We start from the raw sequence: 12,561 nt of genomic DNA, 5'->3' as shown, positions 1-12,561 counted from the left end.
CATAAGTCTGAAGCTCAGTAATTCCCTCCATAAATCTTTCTACGTCTGCTCCTTTAAAACCATTCTTTGACCATGCTTTGGTCATGCCTCCTAATGTTAGGTTTTGTATGATTGGCTTCACTTGTGAAATGGCATAGCAGTTTTACTACATTAAGAGTGGTGGATAAATGTAAAACCAATCGTTGAATTTTATTGTTCTTTTCTCCATCTTGTACAAAATAAAACTTCTGTAGGAAATGTACAGCAACAGGAGAGACCATTGGTGTTAGATCAGCCACTCCCAGTGAAACTTGCAAAATTATGTGGAAAGGAACTTGAAGCTGGAGTATTAACTACAATAATTCATGCTATGTGGTGTGATTTTTTTTTACATGACTAAGCCAACAAGAGGCAGGAGTCGCTAGTTTTCTTATTTTTGTTGGACAATTTACTATTTCTGGAACTGTCACTCAAAAAGTTCCACTGCAGTGATACCATGGGATAGGCACTGCTAGATAATAAATTAGTTTGTTTAACATTATTCTAAATATAGCAAACAAAATAAACTAATACCAATGTATCAACAGAGTTTTAATATTTCACAGCTTGATTTCAAGTGTTGTTTTATTGCAAACATAACCTTCCATTTCCATGAAAGGAGCAATCCCTGTATCAATGTCTGCAACGGCCGAGTGAACAATTGTGTAACCATTTTAAAGCATGCACTGATCAGCAGCCAATAGTAAATCATCTCATTGGCCTGGCGATGACCAGCTGATACAGTACTAAAGAAAGATACAGCCTGATGCTGTTTGATATCGCCTAATCCTGGACTGCAGATGCTGGAGATCAGAGTCAAAAAGTATGGCCCCAGAAAAGCACAGCCGGTCAGACAGTATCCAAGGAGCAGAAGAGTTGAAGTTTCAGGCATAAGCTCGGAATGTGAGAGGGGTGTGGGGGCCTGAGGCAGCTGAGAGATAAATGGGAGGGGGTGTGTCTAGGGAGAAGGTAGCTATAAATGCAATCGGTGGACGAAGGTGGAGAGTGATGGTGATCGTCAGAGTGGAGTAGATTGGTGGGAAAGAAGATGGACAGATAATACCGTTCAAGAGGGTGGTGCTGAATTGGAGAGTTGGCTCTGGAATAAGGTGGGGGAGATTAGGAAACTGATGAAATTGACGTTGATTCTGTGTAGTTGGAGGGCCCCAAGGCAGAAGGTGAGATTAGATTAGATTAGATTACTTACAGTGTGGAAACAGGCCCTTCGGCCCAACAAGTCCACACCGACCCGCCGAAGCGCAACCCACCCATACCCCTACATTTACCCCTTACCTAACACTACAGGCAATTTAGCATGGCCAATTCACCTGACCTGCACATCTTTGGACTGTGGGAGGAAACCGGAGCACCCGGAGGAAACCCACGCAGACACGGGGAGAACGTGCAAACTCCACACAGTCAGTCGCCTGAGTCGGGAATTGAACCCGGGTCTCAGGCGCTGTGAGACAGCAGTGCTAACCACTGTGCCACCGTGCCGCCCACGGTGTTCTTCCTCCAGTTGTCGGGTGGCCAGGATTTGGTGGTTGAGCAGACCCAGGATTTACATGTCCTTGGCGGAGTGAGAGGAGGAGTTGAAGTGATCAGCCACAGAGCGGTGAGGTTGTTTAGTGTGTGTGACCCAGAGATATTCTCCGAAACATTCTGCAAGTTGGTGGCTGTCTCCCCAACATAGAGGAGACCACATCGAGAGTAAAGTACACAGTTTGGAGGTACAGGAAAATCTCTGCCGGATATGGAAGGATGCTTTAAGGCTGCGAGTAAATCTCTACCGGATGTGGAAGGATCCTTTGGAGCTGCAGGGAAATCTCTGCTGGATGTGGAAGGATCCTTTGCAAATCTGAAGCCTCATCAATATATTACTGCTGACCAAAAACCTGATTGATTAAATTCAAAATTCTAGCAGGGTTTTTCTGACCAGTAATATTTAAATGAGTTATTAAATGGTACAAAGGTGACATCGCTCCAGAATCAATCATCAATTACATGATTAACATAGGTACAAACAGGTCACATTACTTGTTATCTACTTTTCAATATTTAATCTTTATTGCATGTATTTCCATAAATAAAAATGTCAAAAATAAATGATAATAGCAGCTGTATATTTGATTTCTTTTATATTCAGTTGTGGAATTTGGATATCCACTTGCTGTGGGTTGACTCACAATGCCCTCAGAGAGGGAATACCAGGATCATGACAAAGCAAAAGTTGAGAAATGGCGATATATTTCCAAATCAGGATGGTGAGTAGCCTGGAGGGCTACTTGCAGGTGGTGTTGTTCCCATGTATCTGCTATCCTTGTCCTTTTAGATTGAAGTGGTCATCGGTTTGAAAGGAGCTGTCTGAGAATCTTCGGTGAATGTCTGCAATGCATCTTGCAGATAGTACACATAGCTTGCTACTGAATATCAGTGGTGGAGGAAGTGGATGCTTTTAGGTGTGTTGCTAATCAAGTGGGCTATTTTTCGCTGAATGATGTCAAGCTTTTTGGGCATAGCATCCATGCAAGCAAGTGGAGAGATTCCATCACACTCCTCATTTATGCCTTGTAGATGAAGGACAGGCTTTGGGGTGTCAGGAGGTGAGTTACTCACCATAATATTGCTAGCCTCTGACTTGTGCTTGTAGCTACTGTGTTTATGTTGCAAATCCAGTTGAGTTTCTGGTTAATGATAACTCCCAGGATGTTGATAGTGGGAGCTTCATTGTCAGTGTCATAGAGACATCTAGCATGGAACAGACCATATGGCTCAATTTATCCATGTTAACCAGATTTCCTAACTTGAACTAGTCTCATTTTCTGTCTTTGGTCCATGTCCCTCTAAACTTTTCCTATCAATGTACCTGTCCAAATTTTTTTTTCAATGTTGTAATTGTACTCGCCTCTACAACTTCCTCTGGCAGCTCATTTCATACACGCACTATCCTTAGTGTGAAAAGATGCCTTTCAGGTTCCTTTTAAGTCTTTCCTCTCTCACCTTCATCCTATGCCTTCTAGTGTTGGAGTCCCCTACCCTAGAGGAAAGATCTTTTCTCTTCACCTTATCTATACCCCTCATGATTTGATAAACCTTTAAAAGGTCACTCCTCATCGTCCTACATCCCATTGAAGAAAGTCGCAGCCTATCTGGCCTCTTCTTGTGACTTGGTAAAACTTTTGTAAATCACTTTTGCTCCCTTTCCAGTTTAATAACATCCTTCCTATAGCAGGGTGGCCAGGATTGTATGCAGTACTCCAAATGTGGCCTTACCAATGCATTGTACTACCATAACATGATATCCCAACTCCTGTACTCAATGCTCTAACCAAAGAAGGCAAACGTGCCATATGCATTCTTTATCACCCTGTCTATCTTGGACATCACTGCACTTTTAGATCTCTCTGTTTGACAACACTCCCAAGGGCCCTACCATTAACTGGGTAAGTCCTGCCCTGGTTTGTCTTACGAAATTGCAACACTTTGCATTTATCTTAATTAAACCCCATCTGCCATTCCTCAAATTTATATCCAATTGACTACCTCTCCCTAGATTCCATATGCTCTAACCTTACTAACCAGTCTACCATGCAGAACCCTGTCAAAGGCCATGAAAACAACTTTTGCCATTCTGCCTTCATCTACCTTTTGGTCACCTCTTCAAAAAACTCAATCAAGTTAATGAATCACAATTTCCCATGCACAAAGCCATGCTGACTATCTCTAGTCAGTCCTTGCCTTTCCAAATACATGTAAATCCTGTCTCTCAAAATCCTCCCCAACAACTGACGTACTTCTGAGGGCAGGCTCATCCATCTGTAGCTCCCTTGTGTTTCCTTACAGCCTTTATTAAGTAATGGCACAACATTAGCACCCTCCAGTCTTCTGACATCTCTCCCATAGGTGTCGATGAGACAAATATCTCTGCCAGGTGCCCTGCATCTTATTCCCTGGCTTCCCACAATATCTAGATACACTTAATCTGGTCCCAGGGATTTATCTAGCTTTATGCATTTTAAGACCTCCAACACCTCCCCTTCTGTAACAAGGACCTTTTCAAGACGTCACTATTTACTTAGCCAAGTTCCCGAGCTTCCATGTCTTTCTCCACAGTACTGACGTGAAATATTCATTTAGAATCTCATCCTGTGGTTTCACAGATGGCCTCATTGATTTCTAAGAGGCCCTATTCTCTCCCTAGTGACTCTTTTGTCCTTAATATACTTGTAGAATCTCTGGATTCTCCTTAACTTTCTTTGCCAAAGTTATCTCATGCCACCTTTGTGCCCTCCTGATATCTGTCTTAAGTGTACTCTTACACCCCCTAAACTTGTCAAAGCATTCACTTGATCACACCTGTCTATTCCTGACATACACCTCCTTCTTTATCTTGACCAGAGCCTCAATGTATCTCGTCATCCAGTCTTCCCTACTCCAGCCTTGTCCTTCACACTAAGAATAACAAACTGTCCCTGAACTCTCATTATCTTGCTTTTGAAAGGCTCCCATTTGCCATTCATCCCACCTATGAATAGCTTCCCACAAATAACTTTTGAAAGTTCCAGTCTAATACCATCAAAATTGGCCTTGCCCCAATTTAGAACTCTAACTTGTGGATCAGGTCTATAATATTCTAAAACTAATAGAATTATGATCGCTGTTCTCAAAGTGCTCCACCAGACACCTCACTCATTTGCCCTGCTTTATTTCCCAAGAGGAGTTTGAGTTTTTCAAGTGGACTCATCTACATATTGATTGAGAAAGTTTTCTTGGACACACTTAACAAATTCCTCCCCATCCAAGCCCTCAACACTATGGCAGATCCAGTCTATGTTTGGAAAGTTAAAATCCCTTCTACTACAACCTGATTATTCTTACAGCTATCTGTGATCTCCCTATATAATTGCTCCTCAATTTCCTGTTGACTACTGGGGAGTCTATAATACAATACCATTAAAATGATCATCACTCCTTATATCTCAGTTTCACCCATATAGCTTCACTGGATGATCCTGCAGTAATATCCTCTCTAAGTACTGTTACGATATTTTCCCTAATCAAAAATGCCAGTCCTTCTTCGGCCTTGCCTCCCCTTTTATCCCTCTGCTAGTATCTATAGCCCAGAACATTGAGCTGCCAGACTGGTCCATCCCTCAGCCATGTTTCTGTAATATGTATGAGATCGCAGTCCCATGTTCCCAATCGTGCCCTGACTTCATCTGCTTTACTTGTCAGGCCTCCTGCACTGATATAAATACAGTTAATCAGTCTTCTCTCATTCTTCACTGTACTCTTGCTTGCATTGTCTATTTAACTTGCTCTCTTTAACTTCTCTAACTTGGGCGGCATGGTGGCACAGTGGTTAGCACTGCTGCCTCACAGCGCCAGAGACTCGGGTTCAATTCCCGACTCAGGCGACAGACTGTGTGGAGTTTGCACATTCTCCCCGTGTCTGCGTGGGTTTCCTCCCACAGTCCAAAGATGTGCAGGTCATGTGAATTGGCCATGCTAAATTGCCCATAGTGTTAGATAAGGGGTAAATGTAGGGGAATGGGTGGGTTGTGCTTCGGCGAGTCGGTGTAGACTGGTTGGGCCAAAGGGCCTGTTTTCACACTGTAAGTAATCTAATCTAATCATCTAATGTGCCAGCCCCAACCTTCTCTCTTGTTTCACTACTGCTTAGGGTCCCACCCTTCTGCCAGATTACTTTAAACCGGATGTTAACACCATTGAATGTCAAGGGGTGGTGATTAGTTTGTCTCTTATTGGTGATGGTCATTGCCTGGCATTTGTGTGGCGTGAATACTACTTGACATTTATCAGTCCAAACCTGAATATTGTCCAGATCTTGTTGCTACTTGAACATGGACTGCCTCACTATCTGAGGATTATTATTTGCATTATTTGCATATTTTGTTCTTGCACTCCTGTACATAATTGAGGAAGTACTGTATTGTCAAGTGCTGTCCTAAAATGTTAACAGAAGAGATTAATCAGTCAAATTTTTTATTGTTTATGGAGCACAACTGTGCAAGGCTGTCACCTTCACTTACATCACAATAGTGAGAGTTCATTGAAGTAACTCACTGCGTACGAAGGATGTTTCCAAGAAATGTGATCAAGGTCCTGTAAAGTTATAGTGATCATTGAATTATATTTAATAGAATACATTAGTTACATTTTTGGCAAAGACTTGTCATGGAAATATATCACCTTCACTGTCAGTGGGTCAAAATCCTTGAATTCCATCCCTAATGGTATTGTGGGTGTATCTGCAGCATATGAACTGCGCAGTTCAAGAAGCCATCTCACCACTACCTTCTCAAGGGCAACTAGGGACAGGCAATAAATGTGACATCCATGTCTCACATATAATTTAAAAAACATGCATTATTCTACTCTATAAGTTGATAACAGGTTTTCAACATATATCCAGTATAGAAGCGTATAACTTTGGGGAGCATGTCAATTTACCTACTTAAATTTAAAACAGCTGTAAACAAATTGAAATCTTGTCTGGGAAATGATGCCCCCACCTTCTGGCCATAAATTGACATTTGTTTTATTCATTCATGGGGCATGGGCACTGGTGGCTCAGCCAGCATTTAGCACCAATCCTGAGTTGCCCTGGAGAAGACAGCTCACTGATGTAGTGGCTTCCATCCCTCTGAGTTGGGATGTCCCAACCAAAAGAGCTACTGAGCACAGGATCAGCAGTTTTTAATTCCCAGCAACACTACCAGGAGTTGTCTGGACTAGTGACCTTGTAGCATATCTGGAGCACAGATAAATGGGGACAGGGTAACATTTATTCATTTGTTTACAAATAAAAATTGCTTAATAAATTTTGACAACACCGTGACTGCAAAATTGCAGATCGCTTGAAAAATGGAGACTGTACATGAGGAATTTCTGATTTACAAGTTTGCGATTTCAACATCTTTGCTTGGGGCAGCTTTTAGTAGTCACTTAAATTGTGTGATCTTTAGAATTTCCATTATCTCTTGAAGGATGTTGAAAATATTTTCAAAGCAGAAACCTGGATGTTTACATGAGCAATAGTTCAAAAATATAATGGTTTTGGAGTTTTCAGATTCTGCTTTGGCTTTTGTGAGGGTGGGCACTTAGCCAACTCTCTAAAGTGGCCGTTATTTCTAACACAGACTTCCTGCTGAGTGTTCCACAGTTGGAAGTTATTTAATAATTGGCAGACCAGCAAACAAACAATCCTTGATTTAAAGAGAACAGAGGATATTTCATAACATAAATCATTCAAAAGTGAACTTTGAGGTTGGATTTTCCAGTTAGATTTGCTGGATTTTGGGAAATAAATTAGTCACATCTAAAACTTGGCCAAAGATTAACACAGGTTTGTGCCCATCTCTTTTAATTAAACAAAACAGCGATTTTTAAAATTTATTGAACTGTTGCATTCAAGACATATAATATGGTGTCATGCATTTCATTTGCCATGCTTTGTTGGTTATTTTTTGCTTACATAAAATTTCCCATGTTGTTCGGTATCTGAAGTAAAAAGAAGAGAATATGAACAGCCCAGCCCCAACATTTATAGCAGTATTTTAAAGATTGTTTTGGATTTTTTTTGTGGTTGCCAGCTGTCTCAGTAACTGGCTATGTGCCATTTTTCCACTACCATTTTAAAGAGGACAGAATGGGTTTTCCATTGGATATCCTTTTATTTGGAAAAAGAATGAAAAATGGTGACTGAGCAGAGTGACCAAAAGCACAGCATTCATAAAACAGCACCCCCATACCCAAATAGATAGTCAGCATTACCTGTGCTTCTCTATTAGAGAAGCAGTTCCTAAAGAGGCTTCAATTTACAAGAAATTTATAATTTGCTTATATATCACACATTGCATCTGGACCTACAACAGTTGAGGTCACAGGCACAGCGCTGTCAGCAACTGATAAGCTCACTGATGTTTTTCTAATCTATTTCAGACCAGGAACACGGGTGAGATTAAAAATCAACAAGGCACAAATGCATTAAGCATGTTGTGGACTACAAATGACAACATCACAGTGCACTGCAGTTTACCGGTGTGCCAATGTTCCCATGGATTCTATTCTGGAGTAGAGTGGTGCTGGAAAAGCACAGTAGTTCAGGCAGCATCCGAGGATCAGGAAAATCGACATTTCAGGCAAATGCCCTTCATCAGGAATAGAGCTCTATACCTGATGAAGGGCTTTTGCCCGAAACGTCGATTTTACTGCTTCTCAGATGTTGCCTGAAATGCTGTGCTTTTCCAGCACCACTCTATTTCAGAATCTGGTTTCCAGCATCTGCAGTCATTGTTTTTCCCACAGATTCTAACAAATTACAGATTGAATCCACATGGCCATACATGATGTTTTGCTCAATGTTGTTCTTTCAATCTCAGTCATGATTCAGTTGATAGTGATCTAATGTCTGAGTGAGAAAGCTAAGGGTTCATGTTACAGTCCATCATTTGGGCACAAAAATCAAGGCTGACTGTAGAGGTACCATTTTTCAGATGAAAAATTGAACTGAGGTCCTGTCATGTGCATGTCAAAGATCCTGTTGAACTATTTTGGAATCCAGGGAGACCTGGCAAATTGGGAACACAATTGGCTTGATGGTAGAAAACAGAGGATAATGGTGAAAGGATAAGCAAAAGTGAGGACTGCAGATGCTGGAGATTAGAGTCAAGAGTGTGGTGCTGGAAAAGCGCAGCAGGTCAGGCAGCATTCGAGGAGCAGGAAAATCGATGTTTCAGGCAAAAGCCCTTCATCACAGCAAAAGCCATTCCTGATGAAGGGCTTTTGCCCATAATGTCGGTTTTCCTGCTCCTCAGATGCTGCCAGACCTGCTGTGCTTTTCCAGCACACACTCTGCACTCTAACAGTGGAAGAATGCTTGTCAGACTGGCAGCCTGTGACTTGTACTATGCCTCCATGTCGGTTCTGGGCCAATTGCCATTTATTATTGATACCAATGATTTGGATGAGAATGTACAAGACATGATTAATAAGTTTACACACGACACTAAAATATGCAGTATTAAAGATGGCGAGGAAATTCGAAATTGCAGCAGAAACTTCTTCAGCTGGTGAAGTAGGCTGAGAAATGGCAAATGGAGTTTGAAATAGATACATGTTAGGTGTTGCATTTTGGAAAGTCAAATCAAGGTGGTAGTTTCATTGTGAATCTTAAGGCTTCAAGGAGTGTAACAGAACAGATGGACCTTGGAATTCAGATGTATGGTTCTCTGAAAGTGGAGTCATGGGTGGACTGGGCAGTGAAGAAGGCTTTCAGCACACAGACCTTCATCAGTCAGGACATTGAGTTTGGAATTTGAGAAATTAGATTGCAGTTGTACAGGACTCTGGTGAGGCCGCACTTAGAGTCATAGAGTCACAGAGATGTACAGCACAGAAACAGACCCTTCAGTCCATGCTGACCAGATATCCCAACCCAATCTAGTCCCATCTGCCAACACCCAACCCATATCCCTCCAAACCCTTCCTATTCATATACCCATCTAAATGCCTCTTAAATGTTGCAATTGTACCAGCCTCCACCACTTCCTCTGGCAGCTCATTCCATACAAATACCACCTTTAGTTCTCTTTTATATCTTTCCCATCTCACCTTAAACCTATGCCCTCTAGTTCTGGACTCCCCCACCCCAGGGAAGAGACTTTGTCTATTTATTCTATTTATGCCCTTCATGATGTTATAAACCTGTATAAGGTCACCCCAGTATTGTGTTCAGTTTCGGTCACCTTGTTGTAGGAAGGATGTTATTAAACTGGAAAAAGTGCAGAAGAAATTTACAAGGATGTTGCCAGGACTCAAGAATCTGACTTATAGAGGGGGGTTTGGACAAGCCAGGACATTTTTCTTTAGAGCTTAGAAGACTGAGGGGTCATCTTATAGAAGTGTATAAGATCATGAGAGGCATGGATAAGGTGAATGTGCTCAGTCTTTTTCCCAGGCTTGGAGAAGGCATCATTTAAGATAAGAGGGTAAAGAATAAATGGGAACGTAAGGGGCATTTTTTTTACACAGGGGGTGATATGCATTTGGAATGAGCTGCCAGCGGTAGTGGTTGAGGTGGGAACATTAATAATATTTAAAAGGCATTTGGAGAAATACATGGATTGGAAAGGTTTAGAAGGCTATAGGCCAAGTGCAGGCAAATGGAGTTAGTGTGCATGGACATTTTGGTCAGCATTGAAGAGGGAGACGGCATGGGGCAGGGTGACATTAGGGACACGGACACCAAAGATGGCCGCTGAACCATCAGTTGGCCAGCTTGACACACAGGATGACCGCTGGATCACACTGCTGCCTCACAGCACCAGAAACCCGGGTTCAATTCCCCCCTCAGGCGACTCTCTGTGTGGAGTTTGCACATTCTCCCTGTGTCTGTGTGGGTTTTCTCCGGGTGCTCTGGTTTCCTCCCACAATCCAAATGATGTGCAGGTCAGGTGAATTGGCCATGCTAAATTGCCCGTAGTGTTAGGTGAAGGGGTAAATGTAGGGGAATGGGTCTGGGTGGGTTGCGCTTCGGCGGGTCAGTGTGGACATGTTGGGCCAAAGGGCCTGTTTCCACACTGTAAGTAATCTAATCTAATATGGAGAGAAAAGCAGAGCAAATACAGACACTGCCTGTGGCCACCAGAATGCCAGCACAATGCACTCACAACCTAGTTGCTTAGTTTAAGCTAGGTGGGGGAGAGAATACAGCTGAAAATGTGTTGCTGGTCAAAGCACAGCAGGCCAGGCAGCATCTCAGGAATAGAGAATTCGACGTTTCGAGCATAAGCCCTTCATCCTGATGAAGGGCTTATGCTCAAAACGTTGAATTCTCTATTCCTGAGATGCTGCCTGGCCTGCTGTGCTTTGACCAGCAACACATTTTCAGCTGTGATCTCCAGCATCTGCAGACCTCATTTTTTACACGGGGGAGAGAATACACATGAGTAACGGACATTGCCTGCCGAAATGTCTGGGTCTAGCCAACACTGCTTATAGAAATGCTAACAGCTTAATACAGAATGCTAATAGCCAGGGCTGCAGTAATCATCCTTCTCAGGAAGAGCGATTAGCACCCATTACTATTGCAATGGGTTTTCGTGCAGACATTAAAACTGACAATGTCTACACTGAAACTGACTATGAAATTGACAAAGGCTGCACTGGAATTGACAAAGACTGTATCAAAACTATCAACAATTTTGCAATGATTACCATAAACAAACCATGTTACAAAGACAATAATCTCATCACTGAACTATTGTATCACAAGGTGTACAAAAGTTTCTCAACATATGCTCCGGTTCGAGAGAAGACTCGCAGCGGACCACTGTACTGTAGGTGTCTTTCTCTCCCCAGAGCTCTGGTATTTCCTTGTGCAATAGACTCTGTCGTTGAACCCCATTTCTGACTCCCAGACTGGTGTTTTTCCCCACAACAGAGTGGACCAGTTTGGGCCAAAGGAGCTGTCTCTGTGCTGTTGGATTCTGTGACTCTAAGAATAGAAATAAGAAAGACCTAGGGTACAAAGTTAAAAATCACACAACACCAGGTTATAGTCCAACAGGTTTAATTGGAAGCACACTAGCTTTCAGAGCGTCGCTCCTTCATCAGGTGATCACTTTTAGCTTTGTACTCCCCAATCCAACACCAGCAGCTCCAAATGTAGAATAAGGTAGTTATCCTCGATGCCTTGGCTAATGTTCAGCCTTCAATTAATATCAGATGAATGATTATCTGGTCATTTTCACATTGTTCTTTGTGGGAGCTTACATTGTGTGGATTGGCTGCTGCTGGTTGTATTTGTTATATTATAATAGTGACTACTTATCAATAAAGTTCTTGATTAATTGGAAAACACTTTGGGACACCCAGTGGCCATGAAAGGCACTACATAATTAAATTCTTTGGGCTGTTCACCATACTATTAAAATGAATGCTGATTTCCCTGATTGCAAGAGCATAAAGGCTTTCTCTGACATCAAAAATATTTGGTTTGGAAAGGTGGTTCAGATTAGATCTGACCTCCTGCATTCATGGCTAATAACATCTGCATAGTCCCTTAGGGTTAACCACCAGAAAAATAACCAATCTACCATTTCAAAAGTTGAAGGAATGGTTTATGTGCCTGAGTTTACTTGTAATCCAACTAACGTCTCATGGTCATTTTTATGTAATGCATGCTATAAGACTTTATCTTATAAGAAAAGCCAGACTATGGAATTCTGCAGGAGCAAGATTCCCACAAGTACTGTTTCTCCTTGATATCAAAATTCAAAAGCTTTGAAGAAGATACTTTGTCAACGAGTCTTTATGTTTGTTCTTGGAAATTCAGTGGCAGGAATCATGAGTTGAACTTCCCGCATACAGTACCTTTTTAAGATTGTCTTCCAATCTCATGCCTTCTTCAAACAAATTACTATTACAATCTTCAACAGGCTGACAAAGACTTCTTCGCTTGTACATTCCCTGCTGTTCAACAAATATTGTTCCTTTTAAAGAGGACCTGTTCCATCC

This window comes from Hemiscyllium ocellatum, chromosome 10, assembly GCF_020745735.1.
Source record: "Hemiscyllium ocellatum isolate sHemOce1 chromosome 10, sHemOce1.pat.X.cur, whole genome shotgun sequence".
Taxonomy (NCBI): Eukaryota; Metazoa; Chordata; class Chondrichthyes; order Orectolobiformes; family Hemiscylliidae; genus Hemiscyllium; species Hemiscyllium ocellatum.
Note: the sequence above shows the minus strand (reverse complement) of the source record.